At 48.0% G+C, this 24071-nt stretch overlaps 1 protein-coding gene across 9 annotated transcripts in view; it reads left to right on the top strand.

Moving 5' to 3' along the window:
- LOC310888667 (homer protein homolog 1-like) overlaps positions 1 to 24071 on the top strand; it is a gene marked incomplete at its 5' end in the record, with an annotated part of 224822 nt that overhangs the window by 49409 nt on the left and 151342 nt on the right. Inside the window, one exon of one of the 9 annotated variants that reach the window (XM_083815597.1) lies at positions 11988 to 12120. The exons of the other annotated variants lie outside the window; for them this stretch is intronic. Of the gene's footprint in view, positions 1 to 11987; positions 12121 to 24071 lie in introns of those variants that run through there. 9 annotated transcript variants of the gene reach the window in all.

The raw sequence follows: 24071 nt of genomic DNA, 5'->3' as shown, positions 1-24071 counted from the left end.
GAACATCCCAGGGATATTCAATATCTTGGAGAACTATCGTAACTAGCTCGGAGAATAAGAGGGTGGTGAAGGAGAAAGGGAGAGTGAACAAGTAGGAAAAAATATCTCCCCCTGTCCCCTCCACAGATTGGCTCCCTGACGAAAAAAGGCAATAGGTGTAACTGTTAATAGTTTCCGAGATATGGTTTCCAAAGTATAAAGTTGACGACATTGCTGAGTACAAATACCAGGTTAGGGTCATGACCAGAAATTTCATCATTTCATAAGCCATTGTTACACCGCACAGTACCATAACAATCTTAAACGAGGGCCCGGAAAGGATAAACAGCATGACAGGGAGCACATACAGAAAGTAACGTGCTATAAAACTCAATTTGGAAAACAAGCACAGCAGACTTGAGATCAAAGCAATCAACATTGTGACTAGCAACTATTAAGCAGGCCTAATACTTATACCAATTTTAGTTTAACACACTCAGGTCAGATCTGTCGTTATCTCAACCCTTCGAGCCCCACATTGGGCGCGAAAAGGACTGTTGTGGTTTAACCCGGCTGGCAGCTAAACACCACACAGCTGTTCGCTCACCCTCCCCCCCTCCCTCTCTGGGATGGGGGAGAGAAATGGGAAAAGTGAAGCCTGTGAGTTGAGATAAAGACAGTTTATTAGGACAGGAAAATAATAATAATAATAATAATAATAGTACTACTAACAATAATGAGTACGAAACAAGTGATGCACAATGCAATTGCTCACCACCCGCTGACCGATGCCCAGCCTATCCCCGAGCAGCTGGCCCCCCACCCCGACTAGCCACCCCTATATATCATTTAGCATGACGTCAGATGGTATGGAATACCCCTTTGGCCAGTTTGGGTCAGCTGTCCTGGGTCTGTCCCCTCACAGCTCCTGCTGCACCCCTAGCCTGCCCGCTGGCAGGACAGAGCGAGAAGCTGAAAAGTCCTTGGCTTGGTGTAAGCACTGCTCTGCAACAATTAAAACATCAGCATGTTATCAGCACTCTTCTCATCCTAATCCAAAACATAGCACCCTACCAGCTACTAGGAGGAAACTTAACTCTGTCCTAACTGAAACCAGGACACCTGTCTTTCTGCTTATCGTTTCTGGGGGCTGGTAAAGGGTTATTATTTTGCTGTACTGTGTAACACTGGCTTATGATTTGATAAAATTACTGTTCAGGAGACTAATCTGGTATTTGTACTCAGCACTGACATCAGCTCCATACTTCGAATACCCTGTCTCAGAAACTATTAATAATTACACCTTTTGCCCTTTTTCTTCAGGGAGTCAATCTATGGAGGGGACAGTGGAGATGGGTTTTCCCACTCGTTCACTCTCCCTTTCTCCTTCACTTCCCCCTTCTCCTCCAGGCGAGTTACAATAATTCTTCAAATCTTTGAATACCCTTGGGATGTTCAGACTTATTGTTATGTCTCCTGAATGCGTTTCAGGTTTTAAGGTTAAACAACTACTTAGGAATGCCATCCAGAGATCTGTCCTGAGGCAGGATACTTATGAGTGACAGGGAGTGTGGGCAGATATGGGCGGGCATCTAGAGAAGTGGGCACATCCGGTGCACTGGCAGCAATATCACAGCAACAGAGACTCCCTGATTCTCATCCATTAGCTAATTGGTCAACTGGAGAGCCAATGGAATGATCAGCAAGACTCAGTCACCCTTTAATAGTCCCATATGGCCAGTGCAAAAGTCTAATGGTGAATGGAGGCTAACAGTGGACTATCGTGGCCTGAATGAAGAGAGCTGGGCAATGACCTACAGTATGAAGTTTAACAAGAGCAAGTGCCGGGTCCTTCACCTGGGAAGGGGCAACCCTGGCTATACGTACAGACTGGGCGATGAGACGCTGGAGAGCAGCCCCGCAGAGAGGGATCTGGGGGTTTCGGCTGATAGTTGAATATGAGCCAGGAGTGTGCCCTGGCAGCCAGGAGGGCCAACTGTATCCTGGGGTGCATCAAGCACGGCACTGCTAGTCGGTCGAGGGAAGTGATTGTCCAACTCTACTCTGCACTGGGGCGGCCTCACCTCGAGTACTGTGAGCAGTTTTGGGCACCACAGTAGAAAAAGGACGTGAAACTACTGGAGAGTGTCCAGAGGAGGGCTACAAAGATGGTGAAGGGCCAAGAGGGGAAGACATATGAGTGGCTGAGGTCACTTGGTCTATTCAGCCTGGAAAAGAGGAGGCTTAGGGGAGACCTCATCGTGGTCTACAACTTCCTCATGAGGGGGAGCGGAGGGGCAGGCGCCGATCTATTCCCTCTGGTGACCAGCGATAGGACCCGAGAGAATGGAGTCAAGCTGCAACAGGAGAGGTTCAGGTTGGATATCAGGAAAAGGTTCTTCACCGAGAGGGTGGTCGCACACCGGAACAGGCTCCCCAGGGATGTATTCACGGCACCAAGCCTGTCGGAGTTTAAGAAGCTTTTGGACTATACTCTCACTCATATGGTTTGAATTTTTGGGTAGACCTGTGTGGAGCCAGGAGTTGGACTCGATGATCCTTGTGGGTCCCTTCCAACTCGGGATATTCTATGATTCTATTCTATGATACTATGAACTCATGCCACAGCTGAGTGCTGCAGTGCCGGACATGCTAGAACTCCAGTACGAACTGGAATCAAAGGCAGTCAAGTGGTACGCCTCAATTGATATAGCTAATGCATTTTTCTCCATCTCTTTAGCAGCAGAGTGCAGGCCACAGTTGGCTTTCACTTGGAGGGGCGTCCAATACTCCTGGAATCAACTGCCCCAGGGGTGGAAACATAGCCCTACCATTTGCCATGGACTGATCCAGTCTGCGCTGGAGCAGGGGGAAGCTCCTGAACACCTGCAGTACATCGATGACATCATTGTGTGGGGTGACAAAGCAGAGTGTTATAAGCGAGACCACACAACTTTCTGGTCTATCGAAGATAGTATATTAATTAAGTAAGCAGGCACAAGCAAAACAGCGCTGGGCGGCTGGGGAATCTCCGCTCCACCACGGCACGCAACTTTCCCTTTTCAGTGTCGCCGTTTTATAGCATCCAAGTTCGGTTTGTCAGCATCCAAGTTCGGCTTGTCAGCATCCAAGTTTCGGCTTGTCAGGACTTGTTGAATCTTCTGAAGCTGTGCAGTTCGTTCTGTGTTCAGGGGTAGCAAAAGCAAAAGCAGCAAACAGTATTTCACAGAGTCTTTTTTACCAAGGACGTTTATCCAACACCCCCCCCCCCCCACTATCTACTCGCTTAGTCTTTCCCTTAACAAGGTCGTAAATTGGAAAAACCTTATCTTCTCAGCAGATTCTCTGAATTCCTTTTACAGACAATGAACAAACACCTGCTAATTTATCACAATCCCTCCTTTTTCTTTTTCTAACATATTTTGTTCATTGATGAATTTCTGAAGCACTTGTTTGCTCAATATTAAAGTTTCTGCGTCATCCTCCTCCTGTTCAAGAGATTCATATTTCGCACGCACAAGCATAAGGTGAGCTGCCTCTAATCATTTTTTTACAATTGCGATTATTTGATTGAATATACATGGTCCAAAAGTTAGTGTAAATATGAGCAGCAACAAAGGTCCTGCTATAGCTGATAGCAGTGTAGTGAGCCAAGGTGAGTAATTAAACCAGGATTCATACCAGTTTTGGTGGGCTTCATTTTCCCTTTTTCGTTTTTCTAGCCCTTCTCTCAATTTAGTCATTGTGTCCCTTACTACTCCAGTATGATCAGCATATACACAACACTCCTCTCTTAGGGCTGCACACAGTCCTCCTTGTTGTAGAAAAATCAGATCTAATCCCCTACGATTTTGTAGTACTACTTCAGATAAGGATCGCACAGATTTCTCTAAAGCTGATATAGATTGCTCGATACGGGCCAAATCCTCATCTACAGCATAGAGAGGTAAATTCTTGGCTTTGTTTTACCAGAGAGGTAATTCCAGTTCCGGCTCCTGCAGCCCCCAGAATCATCAGAGTGGCTAAAGTAACAGCCGTAATAGGCTCTCTCTTCCTTAAGCAGTTTTTTGCCATAGCACGTTGAACGTACATATACTCTTCAGAATGGTAAAGAATCCTAGGTATAATTACTACCTGTACACAAAAATCATGTGAAGAGTTGAACAATTTTAAGGATAGACATGGTGTTATCCCCAAAGACGAACATACCCATCTAGTGTTCTTTGCAGGAATTAACCAATTATGTGACTGATGCCCATTTTCAGTAATGTTACATAAATTTCTCTTCCCATTTGGGACTGTCCCCACACATCTACCTTTTCCCGTGACCTGAGTTAGTGTTATCCCAATCTCCTGTCGCCAGCTACATTTGTAGGGACTAGTTTCGTTCGAGTATTCAGGGGTCCCCATATCCCCTACTGCTTCGTAGTACGGAGGCCTAATATCAACACACAGCCAACACCCTCTTGTTATAGCCGGGTTGGTTTGATTGAGCACTTGGAAGCTAGCATTTATGACTTTCCACATACCGTTTATAGGGGCAATCATATCTCCCTCGGTAACACTGGGGAATTGGGCCAAAGGGGGTGCTGTTTCGGTCGTACTTATGCTTTTGTTAGACTGTGTGAAGCGGGGCACCGTATTAAGTGGTCCCAAACTTCGGTTGGACCCCACGGGTCGCGGTGCCTCTGGTGGCCTATTTTTCTTAATTAGAATAAATCCTCCTCTGTCGCTTCCGTGCTCATAATATCGTATTCCCCAAGTTTTTCCAAAAATCCATCCCTGATCCGTAGGGTTAGTTACATTTATCCATAAAAACGTGCAGTTTCCCCTAATGAGGGGAACCCCACGTATCCACCTTGTTACCCTGTGGTTTACACAGCCCTTAGGTCCAAATTGGACAGCTAAATATTTGTCTTTTCCCCCACCTGGATTCCATGCTGAGGCAATAGTCTCACATCCCCAGGAAGCGCAAAAATACTGAGTTGGGGCATTACAGTAACTTTTTCCTGGATGGGAGGCTGGACAAAGATAGAAATCTGATCGATTATTGCACGGTTTTACGGTTGTTATTTTGCAAAGGTCTGTCTTAAAACTGGGGGCACCAGCCGTAATGATTTGTTGTACCATAGTGGTGTCTTCCGCTCTCATCAGACTCCACTGGAAAGGCTGGTGTGGGTGGTGTTGAGTCGCTATGCAGGAGGTGATTATTGCGAGGACCCCCAAATACCAATAGGAATGACCGAGACCCATCTTTCCCCACTAATTCACTCCTCTGCCTTGCTCGTCAGTTGGGTTGCGACCAACTACGAGGTTTTAGTTCTTCTCGGCAGCAGTAGTGTTCTTCAGGGGAGGGCCTTTGCCTTAACCCACGATACTTATCGGGTCCGTCGCAGGGTGAGCTTCAGGTCCTCAGTTCCTGGAGCAATCTCCCACTTTTTGTCATGGATCGGTCCTTTAATACGACTGGCGTGTGTCCATCCCTTTTCCGCAGTTCGAACGGCAGTTTCTGTAGTGAGCAAAACAACATAGGGACCTTCCCATTGTGGTGTCAGTGAAACTTCCTTCCATGTTTTGACCAAAACTTTATCACCTGGCTGTATGTTATGTAGTGCCAGGTCCAACGGAGGGCTCTGTGCGATTAAGCCCTTCCTCTGTAATTCCCTTCTCCGGTTCATTAGCTGTATTAGATAGGGCCTGATTTTATCATCTTGTAAACGAGGGTGATCAAGAGGTACCTCTAAATCATAAGGCATGCCATATAGCATTTCAAAGGGTGAGATTCCCAGGTCAGCCCTGGGTTTAGTACGTATGTTTAACAAGGCTAACGGCAAGCATTTTATCCAAGAAGTCTTTGTTTCTAACATGAGCTTAGTAAGTTGTTTTTTAATTTCTCCATTCATTCGTTCTACCTTTCCTGAACTCTGAGGATGCCAGGGAGTGTGATATTCCCATTTAATTCCTAAAGCTTTCATGGTATCACGGGATACTTTTGACACAAAGTGTGGTCCCCGATCAGAATCAATTGTTTCTATTATCCCGTATCTAGGTATGATGTTTTCTAATAATATCTTTACCACAGTTTGCGCTGTGGCCCTTGCCGTAGGGAATGCTTCAACAAAGTTTGTGAGATGGTCTACAATAACCAATAAGTATCTATATCTCCCCGTTTTTGGAAGTTCAGTAAAGTCCAATTGAATCTTTGCAAAAGGCCGATGTGCCAATTCTCGTCCTCCTCCCGGGACCCTTTTTTTCATGTGTTGAGCATTTACCCTCCGACAAGTTATGCAATCATTTACGATTCTCTTTGCTATATTATAAATCCCTATACACATATAATATGTGGCAAATTGATCCACCAACGCCTGAGTACCCCAGTGCGTCTGTTCATGAAATCTCCGTAGCACCCTCATAGCTACTGATTTTGGTAACACTTCCCGTCCATCGGGCAGTACCCATTTCCCTTTATCGTTTTCTCGAATCCCCATCTGAGTCATCTTGTCCTTTTCTGTGGTAGTGAAACAGAGCAGGGGGAGGGGAATGGGTTCATTTGACCACAGGGAGTTAGCCGGCCCGCACTTGTAGCAGTTTTTATAAGGCGGGCTCTCTTCCTCAGAGCAATTGCATTCAATCCCATCCACTCCCCATTCACTCCAGCAATCATAGCATGGAAATTTCTTCAAATCCTCCCCCTTTCCACAGCTCGGGCAATCAGCCCTTTTTGTCACCTCATATACACACAGGAGTGCTGCCCGTTTGGCCTCCTGGTCTGCCAAATTGTTTCCCCTAATTTGAGGGCTTGTTCCCTTCTGATGTCCCTTGACATGTACCACAGCGATGGTTTTTGGTTCCCTTACAGCTTGTAGCACTTGGGTAATTAACTCCTCGTGAACCAGCCCTTTCCCTTGAGAATTAATTAGTCCCCTTTCTTCCCATATTTTTCCAAAGGTATGGATTATTCCATATGCATATTTAGAATCCGTGTATATTGTTCCACTTTTATCTTTCAGCAATTTCAGAGCTCTTAGCATTGCATATAGCTCGCAGGCCTGTGCTGACCAGCTCGGGCTCAAAGGGCCTGATTCTATTACCTCGAATGTTTTTCCATTAACCAATGCATATCCCCATTTTCTTTTCCCTTCAACTACCCTCGAGGATCCGTCTACATATATCTGTTCCCCTAAGGGTAACTCCACATCTTCCAAATCAGGTCTCAATTTTACCTGCTCTTCTATATTTCTAAGGCAATTATGTTCAGGCTGCTCGCTCGGTTCACCATAAAGGAATTGGGCGGGGTTCTGTACTGAGGTTGTTTCTAATGTTAATCTGGGTGAAGATATTAAAATTCCTTCATATTTTAGCAGCCTTGCATCTGTAATCCATTTTTCAGCTTTCTGTTGCAACACCCCACGTATATTGTGGGGGGATATAACTCTGATTTCTCCCCCGAATGTAATCTTTTGAGCTTCCTCCACTAATAGGGCAGCTGCCACCACTACCTGCAAGCAGCTGGGCCAACCCCTACTAACGGGGTCCAATAATTTAGATAAATAGGCCACAGGTTTTTTACTGCCTGCCCACTCTTGGGCAAGCACGCTGTAAGCAGTTCCCTCTGTACTATTTACGAACAAGAAGAATGGTTTCTTTAGCTCTGGGAAGCTTAAAACTGGCGGATGCACAAGCTCTTCCTTTAATTTTTCTAATTGCTCCTCATCTTCTTTTGTCCATTTGAGTAATCCATCCTTATTCAGCTTGTTATATAAAAATTTAACCTGTCCACTGTAATCTTCTATCCATTGTCTACAATATCCGGTCAATCCTAACAACTGCCGTACCTGCCTTTTAGTAGCTGGGGCTTTTATCCCTAGAATTCCTTTAACCCTTTCAGGATCCAATCCTTTTGTCCCTTTATTTAACAAATGACCCAAATATTTCACTTTCTCTTCTACAAACTGCAATTTTGACTTAGACACTTTTAATCCCCGTGACCCCAAAAAATTCAGCAGGCTAATGCTAGCTTGCCTCACGGCATCCTCATCTTTCCCTGCTATTAGCAGATCATCCACATATTGAATCATTGTTGTACCCGGTATCCTATTATATTCTTGTAAAATTTGCTCTAAGGCTTGCCCGAACAAGTTTGGGGATTCTGTAAAACCCTGAGGCAAAACTGTCCACCTCAGCTGTTGTTTTCTATGTGTGTCTGGGTCCTCCCATTCAAAAGCAAAATAGTCCCTAGATTTCTCGTCCAGAGGGCATGCCCAAAATGCATCTTTCAGATCGATCACACTATACCATCGATCGTCCGGATGTAGTTGGCTCAACAGGGTGTGCGGGTTTGCCACCACATGGAACCTGGCAACAGTTCTTTTATTAATTTCCCTTAAATCATGTACTAGTCTGTATTTACCATCTTTCTTTTTTACTGGTAAGATAGGAGTGTTAAAAGGAGACATACAAGGCTCCAACAGCCCTTGCTGCAATAATCTTTGGATCTCGGGTTTCAGTCCCCTCCTTCCTTCTTCTGAAAGAGGGTATTGTTTTATCCTAATCGGTATTTCTGGGTTTTTTACAGTTACTTTGAAAGGTCTTATATTCAATTTCCCTACGCTTTTTGAGGTATACCAGACTTCAGGATTAATATTCGCTTCGTCTTCTACTCGAAGCGGGCACAACTTAATTTCTAACCTTTTACCTATCACTTCTAACCCTATTCCTAACTCTATTATTAAATCCCTACCTAACAGATTATATTCGGCCTCCGGTACTAGGAGCAAAGATCCCTTACCCTCTTTAGAATCAGATTCAATAGTTACTTCCTTTATAACAGGGACCCCAAAGGGCTCCCCCTTTGCTCCGATCACCTGCACTTTTTCTGTAGAGGCCCTACATCCAGTGGGTAAGGTTTGAACTGTTGATCTTTCAGCCCCTGTATCTACGAGGAACTCCACCTCCTCACGCTGGGGACCCACTTTTAGTTTTATCAAGGGCTCATTTTTATTTCGGATCCCCAGCAGATAGAGCCCCTGACACCCCTATTCAGTTTTGAACATCTTCTCATCTTCCTTCTTCTGTCTGCACTCTCTTTTCATGTGACCCTTTTTGTTGCAATAGAAACAGGTCACATTTCTCTGTCCTTGGCCATTCTTTTTCTCCTTTCTGAATTTCCCATGCATGAGGCCAAACCTCCGATTCAACCCAACTCCTCTCTGTCCCTCCCGTACCGCTGCCACCATCATACGCACTTGCTTCCGTTCCTTTTCATTTTCTCTACGAACATACACCTTCTGTGCTTCCCTCAGGAGTTCATCTAACCCTCTGTCCTGCCAACCTTCTATCTTCTCTATTTTTTTTCTAATATCTATCCATGATTTTGCTACAAACTGAGCTTTGAGTAATGCCTCCCCGACCGGGGTTTCAGGATCCAGACCACTATATAACTGCAAGTTCTTTCGCAGTCTTTCTAACCATTCTGTCGGGGTTTCATCCTTTTTTTGCTGTTCATTGAAAGCTTTATTTATGTTCTGTCCCCTAGGGACAGATTCTCGTATTCCCTGAATTATGATTGTTCTTAAGTCTTGCATATGCCCTCGGTGTATAGGGTCTTGGTTGTTCCAATTGGGCTGCTGCATTGGCCACTTTACGTCTGCAGCCGGCCCCTGCTGGTGCTGCTGATCCCAAATTTGCATACCGGCATGCCTAATCATTCCTCTTTCCTCTAATGTAAAGAGAATTCCCAGGATGGACTGTAATTCCTCCCAGGTATATATATTGGGACCCAGGATTTGATCTACTCGATCTGCTACCCCCAGTGGGTCCTCCAACAGGCTTCCCATTTCTTTTTTAAAATCTCTAACATCCCCGGAGTTAAGGGGGACTGCTACATATCCCATCCCCGGCTGGGGTCCTCCCATTGCTATTTCTCGCAACGGATACAATCCTCCTTCTAGATCAATCTTTTGATTTCTTGCCCTACTTCTAGTTATTGGCCCTTGTATCTCATGATCCGACTCCGATTCCTCTGATTCGTCTGATATTATTGGCTCGCAAAGTCCGTTAGGGACAGGGGCCGTTGGTGCAGGCGGTGGTACATAGGGTGGGGGTGGTGGTGGGATTTCTAAGTCTCTCCTCTTCTTATTCTTCTTATTCCGCCCTCCTTTTTCTTTTAGAGGGTATAAATGCGTCCTCAAATCTGAATCTATCCAGAGGTGCGCATACTCGCTTTCCTCCAAGTTAGAGGGCTCTTTGGAGTTTACATAAATATTTAAGGCTTGACATACCCAATCCTCAAAAGAACCAAACGGGGGCCAGAAAACACTGTCCCCTTTTATGGGCTTATTGCCCCATACTTCAATACTATAATAAATCATTTTAACCTTGTTCTTTCCCCGCCTAGAAGGGGAATCATTCCAATGTTTAATCATTAACCCTAACGGGCTATCAGAGGGAATGGAAGGTATCCCTATACCACTGGATTCCCTTCCCATGGGGCCAGAAGGCTTACTTTTCTTCTGCCCCATCTTCCGGAACACCTTCACACACTCACACACAACGCTTCCCCCTTTTCGTGGCCCAGTCCCTTGCGGGATGTGGGAACCGCACTACCGAGGGGCCCACACTCACTTCGTCCGCAATTGGACGTCTCGTATGTCGTGTTCCAGGATTCCCAACCCCAACCGAATGGATCACCGGCCTATACTTACTCAATCCTGAGTCTTCATTCGGTCTTCATGCACAAAGATTGCTTGGGGTTACCGGTTTTATTTGCTTGTGCCTAATTTTAGGGTTCGTCGGTGAGGGGCTCGAGTGAGGCTTTCCGTTCCAGGGGCCGCCGAAATCGACGGGGCGCCTCCCCCGAAAGGGTCCTCAGTCAATTTGCCTTCATCTGAGTCACGGCACCAAATTTGTTATAAGCGAGACCACGCAACTTTCTGGTCTATCGAAGATAGTTTATTAATTAAGTAAGCAGGCACAAGCAAAACAGCGCTGGGCGGCTGGGGAGTCTCCGCTCCACCACGGCACGCAACTTTCCCTTTTCAGTGTCGCCGTTTTATAGCATCCAAGTTCGGTTTGTCAGCATCCAAGTTTCGGCTTGTCAGGACTTGTTGAATCTTCTGAAGCTGTGCAGTTCGTTCTGTGTTCAAGGGTAGCAAAAGCAAAAGCAGCAAACAGTATTTCACAGAGTCTTTTTTACCAAGGACGTTTATCCAACACCCCCCCCCCACTATCTACTCGCTTAGTCTTTCCCTTAACAAGGTCGTAAATTGGAAAAACCTTATCTTCTCAGCAGATTCTCTGAATTCCTTTTACAGACAATGAACAAACACCCGCTAATTTATCACACAGAGGAAGTATTTGAGAAAGGGAAGAAAATAGTCCAAATCCTTCTGAAGGCTGGTTTTGCCATAAAACAAAATAACGTCAAAGGACCTGCACAGGAGATTCGGTTTTTAGGAATAAAATGGCAAGATGGACGTCGTCAAATCCCAATGGATGTGATCAACAAAATAACAGCTATGTCTCCACCAACTAGCAAAAAAGAAACACAAACTTTCGTAGGTGTCGTGGGGTTTTGGAGAATGCACATTCCAAATTACAGTCTGATTGTAAACCCGCTCTACCAAGTAATCCGTAAGAAGAATGCTTTTGAATGGGGCCCTGAGCAACGACAAGCCTTTGAACAAATTAAGCAGGAAATAGTTCATGCAGTAGCCCTTGGGCCAGTCCGAGCAGGACCAGATGTAAAGAATGTGCTCTACACCGCAGCCGGGGAGAATGGCCCCACCTGGAGCCTCTGGCAGAAAGAGCCTGGGGAAACTCGAGGTCGACCCCTAGGGTTTTGGAGTCGGGGATACAGAGGATCTGAGGTCTGCCACACGGCAACTGAAAAGGAGATATTGGCAGCGTATGATGAGTTTGATCTGCTTTGTAGGTGGCCAGAAGGCAAATATTTTGGGATATCACCAGAGGAGGATTTGGCCCGTGCTGAAGAAGCCCCACTGTACAACAAGTTACCAGAAAATGAGAAGCATTATGCCCTGTTCACTGATGGGTCCTGTCATACTGTGGGAAAGCATTGGAGGTGGAAGGATGCTGTAAGGAGTCCTACACGATGAGTTGCAGAAGCTGCTGAGGGAGAAGGTGAATCGAGCCAATTTGCACAAGTGAAAGCTCTGAGAAAAATGTCAAATAATTTTCTTCAGACAGGATCTTCTGTGAAGCTATTTTATTCGCGATTGCAATGGCGGGCGTCCTGCCAATTAGGAGCGCATTTTAGTAAACATATCATAACCTTTGGACATGAGCCAGCAGTGTGTGCTTTCAGCCCAGAAAACCAATCGTATCCCGGGCTGCATCAAAAGAGGAGTGGCCAGCAGGTCAAGGGAGGTGATTCTCCCCTTCTACTCTACTCTCATGAGATCCCACCTAAAGTACTGCATCCAGCTCTGGGACCCCCAGCACAAGAAGGATGTGGATCTGTTAGAACAAGTCCAGACTAGGGCCACGAAGATGATCAGAGGGCTGGAGTACCTCTCCCATAACAAAGACTGAGAGAGCTGGGTATGCTCAGTCTGGAGAGGAGAAGGCTCTGGGGAGACCTTGTTGCAGCCTTTCAGTACTTAAAGGGGGGTTATAAGAAAGATGGAGAGAGACTTTTTACAAGGGCATGTAATAATAGAACAAGGGATAATGGTTTTAAACTAAAAGAGGGTAGATTTAGATTAGATATAAGGCAGAAATTCTTTACTATGAGGGTAGTGAGGAACTGCAACAGGTTGCCCAGAGAAGTTGTGGATGCCCCATCCCTGGAAGTGTTCAAGGTCAGGTTGGACAGGGCAACCTGATCTAGTGAAAGATGTCCCTGTCCACAGCAGGGTGGTTGGACTAGATGATCTTTATAGGTCCCTTCCAACTCAAACCATTCTATGATTCTGTGATATCTTGTGTCTGTGCAAAGGATTGGAATAAGAAAAAGAGCTACCCAACCTCGTATAGCTTGGTGAGTTACGAGAACACGAGTGTACTGTGACATCTGTATGTTGGATTGCCACGTGCATTAATCCCCCTGGCCTGCCTGCCTTCTCCTTTAGCTTTCGCTGGAACAGTGCTGTCTCTGGTCTGTTCTGTATCGCTTCTATTCCTTTTTCTAATACCCAGCATAGGAGAACACCACGTCTACTGGCAGATGGGCTTCAAGGTGGCTTATCTCCCAGGTGAGGAATATGATTGTGCTTTCACCACAAAGAAGGCTAATGGTATCCTGGACTGCATTAGTCAAAGTATTGCCAGCAGGTTGAGGGAGGTGATCCTTCCCCTCTACTCAGCTCCCTAGTACAAGAGAGAGAGAGAGCTACTGGAGAGAGCCCAGTGTAGAGTCATAAAGACGATAAAGAGACGGGAGCAGTCACTCACCAAGGTGATCAGGTCTGGAACGGACGCATTCTGCAATGGAGTGGGGGATCGTGGCATGCAAGGAATATCCTGCATCGAGGCAACTCAAGGCAGCCAAGGGAGCAGCCAGGAGTCAGAAGTCCTCACAAGGGTGGCTGACAAGGCTTGGGCAGAGGCAGGAGCAAGCCTCCCCCTCTGTCATACAAAGACAGCCCCACTAGGGAGCACAGGTGACCAGGATGGGCAAACAGGGTGTGGCGTGGAAGTTTCCATAGGCAGGGTGAGCAGGGGGGGGCAGAGTATCCCTTCCCAATCAGGAGACTGGCTCACCTATCAGCTGCTAACCTGGCAACAAATCCAGCCATGGGCTCCACCAGGCAGAAAGCTCTTGCCACAAAGAATGTGGCAACTCAGACCAAGTGCCTGCCCAAAAACACGGCTGTTCAGGTCTCAAGTTGCGGGGAGTACTTGAGCCTGTTGCTGCCATCAGAGGGTGGCAGAGATATCACCTGCGTGAGGTGTGAGCAGGTGGAGGATCTGATCAGCCTGGTGGCAGAGCTCAAAGAGGAGGTGGAGAGATTAAGGACTATCAGGGAATGTGAGTAGGAGATTGGCTGATGGAGCAACTCCCTGCCATGCCTGTGAGAAAGGCACCAGGGTAATATACCCCAAACAGTAGTGGACCCCCTGCCCTGTTGCTGTCAGGCAGAGGGAGGGGACCTAAGAGATGGGGAGGAATGGAAACAGGTCCCTGTTTCGCATCACAGGCAAGCCCCCTCCCTCCCTACCTCACCTCCCCAGGTGCCCTTACACAATAGGTTTAAGGCTCTGGAGCCTGAGGGACAGGTGTGGTGGTTTTACTCAGGTGGGCAACCGAGTTCCACCACCGCCACTCTCTCCCTCCCCCCTTCTCAAATATGATACAAAGAGCTCGAGGTTTGAGATCAGAATAATTTAATTAAAGGGAAAGGGAACGGGGAAAAAAAAAAAAAAAAAAAAAACAAGGCCGAGCAGAAGCACAGAGAAAGGGAAAAAAAAAGTTATTCTCTACTTCCCATCAACGAGCGATGTTTGGCCACGTCCTGGGAAGCAGGGCCTCAAAATGCGTAATGGTTGTTCGGGAGGACAGCCCCCTCCCCCACGAGAGCCCCCATTTTTATTGCTGAGTGTGACATCATGTGTTATGGAGTATCCCTTTGGTTGGTTTACGTCAGCTGCCCTGGTGATGTCCCCTCCCCATCACTTGCCCACCCCCAACCTGCTGGCTCTTGGGGGCTTGGAGGGAGTCCTGATGCTGTGCCAGTACTATGCAGCAATGGACACAACACTGGAGTGATACCAGTGCTGTTCCAGCTACGAGTGCAGAGCACAGCACTGTGTGAGCTGCTGCAGGGAAAGGTGACTCCATCCCAGACAGACCCAGCACAAACTCCACCCCTTATTCCATAACATTTGTGTCACACTCAGGTCCCACATACTTTAGTATATAGATATTCTCATCATCATTGTTCCCTGTCCATTAAAATATGTATAGGTCTGTACTTCTTTTCATTCCATAGGCCTTTCCCCAAAATGTTCATATGTTCAAATGTTCTGTTGATGTTTTCAGCTTCATCTGTCAAAGTGGTCACTCAGGGCAGGCGAGGTTGGTTTTCTTGACACCAGCATCAGCTTAGCTCACGTCACTGTTGCACTTGCCCGGTTCCTTGCGAAGTTGACCTCTCATTGGTTCTGCAGTGTCCTCCTAGAAAACATAAATTACAGATTAGTTTTCTCTCAAGGTTAAATCTCCTTGAGGCACGCACTTGATATCCCCATCCTTTTGCATTACCCACCAGGTATACCCTGGTCCTTGGGCAAAGACAATCCCACGAGTGGGTTTGCCTTCTCCCGAGGCAGGAGCAACCCACACCGCCTTCCCCATCCACTTCCCTACATGCACTACGGGGACTTTAGCTTCTCCCACAGTATGTAGGGGTTTTGTTTCGGCAGGACCAGCATGGCTGTCAGACCCCCTGTTGTTAACTAGCCAAGTGGCTTCTGGTGGGTTTATGTCCCATTGTTTCCATGTCCCATCACCCAACGCTCGTAACATAGTCTTTAACAGTCCATTGTACCTCTCAGCCTTCCCAGAGGCTTGTGGGTGATAAGGGATGTGATACACCCACTCAATACCATGCCTCTTGGCCCAGGAGGTGACCAAATTGCTTCGAAAATGACTCCCATTGTCAGACTCAATTCTCTCTGGTGTACCATGACGCCACAGTACTTGCCTTTCTAAGCCCAAGATTGTGTTTCGGGCCGTGGCATGGTTTACGGGGTATGTTTCCAGCCACCCAGTAGTTGCTTCTACCATGGTGAGTATGTACCGTTTGCCTTGGCAGGTTTGTGGGAGTGGTCCGATATAGTCAATTTGCCAGGCCTCACCATATTGAAACCCTAGCCACCTCCCCCTGTTCCAGGGAGATTTTACCTTCATGGCTCTCTTGATTGCAGCACATGTCTCACACTCATGGGTGACCTGTGTGATGGCCTCAATGGTCAGGTCCACCCCTCGATCACGAGCCCATCTGTATGTGGCATCCCTCCCCAGATGTCCTGATGTTTCATGGGCCCATCCATCGAGCTACAAACAGCTCACCCTTACATCCCCAGTCCAGGTCCACCTGAGCCACTTCAATTTTCGAAGCTCGATCCGCCTCTGTGTTATTCTGTTGTTTGTCGGTGGCATGATTCTTAGGCATGTGGGCATCTACATGACGTACGTTTACATCCAGGTTTTCTACCCGAGCAGCAATATCTTGCCACAGGGTGGCAGCCCAGATAGGTTTACTGTTGCACTGCCAGTTGCTCTGTTTCCATTGCTGCAGCCACCCCCACAGAGCATTTGCCACCATCCGTGAATCAGTGTAGAGATACAATACTGGCCATTTTTCTCTTTCAGCAATTTCTAGGGCCAGTTGTATAGCTTTCACTTCTGCATATTGACTTGACTCGCCTTCCCCTTCCACGGCCTCCACGACTCGTCGTGTGGGACTCCACACGGCAGCTTTCCATTTCCGATGACTCCCTACCACACGGCAGGATCCATCAGTGAACAACACATACTGCTTTCTGTCTTCTGGCAACTCATTATATGGTGGTGCCTCTTCAGCACGAGTTACCTGTTCTGTCGGTACTCCGAAATATCTGCTTTCCGGCCAGTCTATGATCTCTTCCAGGATTCTTGAGTGGTTGGGTTTCCCCATTCGAGTTTGCTGTGTAATTAACACTGCCCACTTACTCCACGTAGCGTCGGTTGCATGGTGTGTAGTGGGAATTTTCCCTTTGAACATCCAATGTGACACAGGTAGCCGTGGTGCCAAGAGGATTTGTGCTTCTGTACCCACAACTTCTGAAGCAGCTCGAACACCCTCATATGCTGTTAATATCTCCTTTTCAGTTGGGTTGTAATTGGCTTCTGATCCTCGATAGCCCCGGCTCCAGAAACCCAGAGGTCGACCTCGAGTTTCTTCTGGGGTTTTCTGCCAGAGGCTCCAGGTGAGGCCATGCTCCCCGGCTGCAGTGTAAAGTATGTTTTGCACAGCTGGTCCGGTACGGACAGGCCCAAGGGCCACTGCACGAGCTATTTCTTGTTTGATTTGTTCAAAGGCCTGTTGTTGCTCAGGGCCCCACTCGAAATAGTTCCTCTTTCGAGTCACTCGATACAGAGGACTCGCAAGCTGACTATAGCCTGGAACATGCATTCTCCAGAATCCCACAAGGCCTAGGAAAGCTTGCGTTTCTTTTTTGCTAGTTGGCGGAGACATAGCCGTTATTTTGTTGATCACATCCGTCGGAATGTGGCGACGTCCATCCTGCCATTTTACCCCCAAGAACTGGATTTCCTGTGCGGGTCCCTTGACCTTATTCTGTTTAATAGCAAAACCAGCTTTCAGAAGCATTTGAATTATTTTCTTCCCTTTCTCAAAAACTTCTTCTGCTGTTTTGCCCCACATGATGGTATCATCGATGTACTGCAGGTGTTCAGGAGCGTCCCCCTGTTCCAGTGTCGTCTGGATCAGTCCATGGCAAATGGTAGGGCTGTGTTTCCACCCCTGAGGCAGCCGATTCCAAGTATATTGGACTCCCCTCCAAGTGAAAGCAAACTGTGGCCTGCACTCTGCTGCCAGAGGGATGGAGAAAAATGCATTAGCGATATCGATTGTGGTTTACCACTTGGCTGCCTTTGATTCCAGTTCATACTGGAGTTCTAGCATGTCCGGCACTGCAGCACTCAGTGGTGGCGTGACTTCGTTCAGGCCGCTATAGTCCACCGTTAGCCTCCACTCACCATTAGACTTTCGCACTGGCCATATGGGACTATTAAAAGGTGAATGAGTCTTGCTGATCACTCCTTGGCTCTCCAGTTGACGAATTAGCTTATGGATGGGAATCAGGGAGTCTCGGTTGGTGCGATATTGCCGCCGGTGCACAGTTGTGGTAGCGATTATTGGCACTTGCTGTTCTTCAACCCTCAGCAACCCCACAACAGAAGGGTCCTCTGAGAGACCAGGCAAGGTAGACAACTGTTTAATGTCCTCTGTCTCCAAGGCAGCTATGCCAAAAGCCCAGCGGAACCCTTTTGGGTCCTTGAAATATCCTCTTCTAAGATAGTCTATGCCAAGGATGCACGGAGCATCTGGGCCAGTCACAATACGGTGCTTTTGCCACTCATTACCGGTTAGACTCACTTCAGCCTCCAATACAGTTAACTGCTGGGATCCCCCCGTCACACCATAAATACTGATGGGCTCTGGCCCTTTATAGCTTGATGGCATTAGAGTACATTGTGCACCGGTGTCTACCAAAGCCTTATACTTCTGTGCGTCTGACGTGCCAGGCCATCGAATCCACACAGTCCAATAAACTCGATTGTCCCTTTCCTCCCCCTGGCTGGAGGCAGGGCCCCTCTAGTCCTGGTCAGAATCTTCGTTTCTGTGTCTAAAGGACTGCCTGCTGGAAGTTGGAGCAGCAAACTTTTCAGAGAACCCCTTTTTCCCAATTGTTTTCTTTTGCAATTCACGTACCCGTGCCTCTAGGGTCGCAGTAGATTTTCCATCCCATTTTCTCATGTCCTCTCCATGGTCACGTAGGTAAAACCACAGGGTGGCGCGGTGTGTGTGCCCACCATATTGTCTTCCTTGCATAGATGAACGTTTACCCCTAATAGCTGAGACACTGGTTTGTACAGGTGGGGAGGAAAATAATCTCTCTTCAAGTTGGTGGATCTTTTCAGAAAGTTTCTCCAAGGTATTCTCTTTTAGCTGGTGGACACTGGTTCGTTCAGGTGAAGGGGAAGATAATCTTTCTTCAAGTTGGTGGATCTTTTCAGAAAGTTTCTCCAAAGCATTCTCTTTTAGCTGGTGGACACTGGTTCGTTCAGGTGAAGGGGAAGATAATCTTTCTTCAAGTTGGTGGATCTTTTCAGAAAGTTTCTCTAAAGCATTCTCTTTTAGCTGGTGGACACTGGTTCGTTCAGGTGGAGGGGAAGATAAATTCTCTTTAAGTTGGTGGACCTCTTCAGAGAGTTTCTCCACAGCCGAGACACAGGCCTTTAGGGAAGAGGAGAGATTTCCTTCGTACTGCCGGAGTATTTTAGTCACTTCATTCACTGTGGGATTCTCCTCCGTTTTCCAGGCTATTATTGCCAATGAGTTGGCATATGATGATGGTGCACTCTGTACAAACTTCCGCCACATGGGTAGTGTACACCGGACTGCATCTGGATCTGCGGATGTTTGTGCGTCGTCTAGGTCCTTATAAATTACTTCCCGTACGGCCAATTCCCTCAGGTACTGAATTCCCTTCTCCATGGTGGTCCATTTGCTTGGTAAACATACAAGTTCTTCCTTGAAGGGATACCTTTCCTTCACAGCTGACAGGAGACGCCTCCAGAGGCTGCGAGATTGTGCTCCATCTCCAATTGCTTTGTCAATGCATGCATCCCTAGCAAGGGATCCCAGCCGCCTGGCTTCCTTGCCCTCTAATTCCACATAATTGGCTCCCGTGTCCCAGCACCGGAGCAGCCAGGTGACAAGCTGCTCGCCTATACAGCGACCAAAATCTTTTCGCACATCTCGTAGCTCACGCTGGTATAGAGTCCGGGTAATTACTGTTGATTTTTCGACATCCTCATCCTCATCTTCAGTCTTCTGCACCTTTGATGGCCGGTGTAGAGTCCGGGTAGTTACTGTTGATTTTCCGACATCCTCATCCTCATCTTCAGTCTCCTGCACCTTTGATGGCTGGTATGGAGTCCGGGTAGTTACTGTTGATTTTTCGCCATCCTCATCCTCATCTTCAGTCTCCTGCACCTTTGATGGCCCAGCCTCGTCTTCACTACGCCCAGACTTAGCAGAAGACTGTCTGCGTTTTAAACGACCTGAGCCTCTATACCATTTTTTCACATTGTCTACAGGGGCAACTTGCACTGCTACAGCTCGTTTCTCTGACCCAGACACAGGGTCTGCCACAGGGGTTGGAATACCCTCTGCGGGGTCAACTTGCACTGCTACAGCTCGTTTCTCTGACCCAGACACAGGGTCTGCCACAGGGGTTGGAATACCCTCTGTGGGGTCAACTTGCACTGCTACAGCTCGTTTCTCTGACCCAGCCACAGGAGTGGGAGCAGCTGCACGAGCTGGGGCAGCTGCAGGAGCTGGAGCGGCTGCAGGAGCTGGAGCGGCTGCAGGAGCTGGAGCTGGAGCGGCTGCAGGAGCTGGAGCGGCTGCAGGGGCTGGAGCTGGAGCGGCTGCAGGAGCTGGAACTGGAGCGGCTGCAGGAGCTGGAGCGGCTGCAGGGGCTGGAGCTGGAGCGGCTGCAGGAGCTGGAACTGGAACGGCTGCAGGAGCCGGAACGGCTGCAGGAGCTGGAGCTGGAGCGGCTGCAGGAGCTGGAGCGGCTGCAGGGGCTGGAGCTGGAGCGGCTGCAGGAGCTGGAGCTGGAGCGGCTGCAGGAGCTGGAGCGGCTGCAGGGGCTGGAGCTGGAGCGGCTGCAGGAGCTGGAACTGGAACGGCTGCAGGAGCTGGAGCTGGAGCGGCTGCAGGAGCTGGAACTGGAGTGGCTGCAGGAGCTGGAACTGGAGCGGCTGCAGGAGCTGGAGCTGGAGCGGCTGCAGGAGCTGGAGCTGGAGCGGCTGCAGGAGCTGGAGCTGGAACGGCTGCAGGAGCTGGAGCTAGGTTGCTAGTAGCATCAATTGCAGCTCGATAGGCACAAGCCAGACCCCAGCACGCTACAGTGATTTGTGTCACTTTGGAACTGCCAGAGTCATGACACCTTTTTTTCAAGCATTCTGCCAGCTTTTTAGGATTTTGCAGTTGTTCAGGGGTGAATGTCCAAAACACTGGAGGTGACCACTGCTCTAGAAACCTGCCCATATCCTCCCACACTCCCTGCCACTCGCAACTATCCCGCCTCAAGACAGATCTCCGGATGAGATTCCTAAGTAGTTGTTTAACCCTCCACAAAATCTGAAGCGCATTCAGGAGACATAACAACAAGAGCAGGCTGGTCTGAGTATCCCAAGGATATTCAACATCTCGGAGAACCACCGTAACTAACTCGGGGGATAAGAGGGTGGTGGTGAAGGAGAAAGGGAGAGTGAACAGGTAGGGAAACATGTCTTCCCCTGTCCCCTTCACAGATTGGCTCCCTAACGAAAACAGGCAATAGGTGTAATTGCTAATAGTTTCCGAGATATGGGTTCCAAAGTATAGAGTTGACGTCAGTGCTGAGTACAAATACCAGGTTAAAGTCGTGACCAGATATCTCATCATTTCATAAGCCATTGTTACACCGCACAGTACCATAACAATCTTAAACCAGGGCCCGGAAAGGATAAACAGTGCAACAGGGAGCACATACAGAAAGTAACGCACCATAAAACTCAATTTGGAATACAGGTACAGCAGACTGGAGATTAAGGCAATCAACATTGTGACTAGCAACTATTAAGCAGGTCCAATACTTATACCAATTTTAGTTTAACACACTCTGGTCAGATTTGTCGATATCTCAACCCTTCGGGCCCCACGTTGGGCGCCAAAAGGACTGTTGTGGTTTAACCCGGCTGGCAGCTAAACACCACACAGCCGTTCGCTCACCCTCCCCCCTCCCTCTCTGGGATGGGGGAGAGAAACGGGAAAGTGAAGCCTGTGAGTTGAGATAAAGACAGTTTATTAAGACAGGAAAATAATAATAACAATAATAATAATAATAGTGATAATGGTAATAGTATTAACAATAATAATGTGTAAGAAAACAAGTGATGCACAATGCAATTGCTCACCACCCGCTGACCGATGCCCAGCCTATCCCCGAGCAGCCGGCCCCCCACCCCGGCCAGCCACCCCTATATATTGTTTAGCATGACGTCAGATGGTATGGAATACCCCTTTGGCCAGTTTGGGTCAGCTGTCCTGGGTCTGTCCCCTCCCAGCTCCTGCTGCACCCCCAGCCTGCTCGCTGGCAGGACAGAGCAAGAAGCCGAAAAGTCCTTGGCCTGGTGTAAACACTGCTCTGCAACAATTAAAACATCAGCATGTTATCAGCGCTCTTCTCATCCTAATCCAAAACATAGCACCCTACCAGCTACTATGAGCTACTTAACTCTGTCCTAACTGGAACCAGGACACTGTGTCCACTAGAGCTTTATATTTCTGCGGTTCCAGTGTGCCAGGCCATCAAATTCACACAGTCCAGTAAATCTGGTTGTCCCTCTCCTCTACCTGGCCAGAGGCAGAGCCCCACTAGTCCTGGTTGGAGCATCTGTCAGTTAATTCTTCCAAATGTGAAGCAGAGGTCTCTTCGTCAGGGTCAGGAGTAGTGCTAGCCCTTCTACTGCCTCTGGGGGACTGCCCAACAGAAACTGGGGCAGCAGTCCTCCTAGGGGCCCCTTTTCTTGCTGCTGTATCTTTCCGCAGTTCACATACCCGAGCAGCTAGGGCCGAGGTCGGTTCACCATCCCACTTCCTCATATCTTCCCCATGGTCCCGTAAATAAAACCACAAGGTGTCCCGTGGTGTGCGTCCTGGATTCTCCCTTGCTTGAGCCGGAGAATGCTGGCACTTAATGTCTGAAAGATTCTTCCATCTAGGTGAGGAGGAAGTTATGTGTTCTTCTAACCGCTGGGACAGTTTCTCCATGGCTGAAATGCAGGCCCGTACTGGGGCAGAGAGATTTTCTTCATATTTATGAAGCTGGTTGGACACAGCATCCACTGTTGGCCCCATCCCCTCATCCCAAGTTACTGCAGCCAGTGTGCTGGCATGTGATGAGGGTGCAGCCTGTACAAACTTCTGCCACATGGATGCTGTGCACTGGACTTCATCGGGATCTTGAGGTGTCTGGGCATGGTCCAAATCACTATAAATCATCTCCAGCACAGCTAATTCCCGCAAATGCTGGAGATCTTTCTCCATGGTGGTCCACGTGCCTACTTGATATACAATAACTTCCTTATGGGGATACCTTTCTTTCACAGCTGCCAGGAGTCGCCTCCAGAGGCTGAGAACCTGTGCCTCTCTCCCAATTACTCTGTCAATGATCCTTTCTCTAGAGAGGTATCTTAGCTGCTTGGCTTCATTGCCTTCTAGTTGTTGGCTATTGGCCCCAGTGTCCCAGCATCGAAGCAGCCAGGTGAGGATGTGTTCACCTGGGTGTCGACCATAATCCTTTTGTATTTCTCGCAACTCACTCAGGGATAGGGATCGAGTGGTTTCTGATTCATTTATGATTTCCATCTCTTCTCCCTGATGTTGCTGTGATGACCCTTCTTTAGAGCTGCCTGCCTTTTCCTCTTCTCCCTCCTCCTTAGGAGGAGCTTCTTCCCTTACTAAACGAGCTGACTTCCGTTTCCATTGTTTTGTCTTGACTATGGGGGCGGCTGATACCATAGATGGTTGGTCCTCTGGGGTGGTCACAGTGTGTGTTATCTCGTCATCGACTTCAGAAACTTCCCCATCCCCTTGAGGGATGTTAAATCCAGTCTTGGGGCCAGTTTTGTTTAACATTTTTATCAATGATCTGGATGTGGAGACTGAATGCACCCTCAGTAAGTTTGTGGATGATACCAAGTTGGGGGGAAGTGCTGATCTGCTTGAGGGTAGGAAGGCTTTGCAGAGGGATCTGGATAAGCTAGATCGATGGGCCACATTCAATTGCATGACATTCAAGTGCTGGGTGCTGCACTTGGGTCAAAGCAACCCCATGTAGTGGTATAGGCTTGGGGAAGAGTGGCTGGGAAGTTGCCTTGCAGAAAAGAACCTGGGGGTGCTGGTCAACAGCCAGCTGAACATGAGCCAGTAGTGTGTCCAGGTGGCCAAGAAGGCCAATGGCATCCTGGCCTCCATCAAAAATAGTGTGGCCAGCAGGACTTGGGAAGTGATTGTCCCTCTACTCAGCACTGGTGAGACCACACCTCGAGTACTATGTTCATTTTTGGGCCCCTCACTACAAGAAAGACATTGAGGCCCCGGAGTGTGTCCAGAGAAGGGCTACAAAGCTGGTAAAGGGTCTGGAACACAAGTCCTATGAGGAGCAGCTGAGGGAACTGGGGTTGTTTAGTCTGGAGAAGAGGAGGCTCAGGGGAGACCCCATCGCTCTCTACAACTACCTGAAAGGAGGTTGCAATGACAGTCTCTTTTCTCATGTGACAAGTT

This window comes from Anser anser (assembly GCF_964211835.1).
Source record: "Anser anser genome assembly, chromosome: W".
Classification (NCBI taxonomy): domain Eukaryota; kingdom Metazoa; phylum Chordata; class Aves; order Anseriformes; family Anatidae; genus Anser; species Anser anser.
Note: the sequence above shows the minus strand (reverse complement) of the source record. Positions and strands in the feature narration are given on the sequence as shown.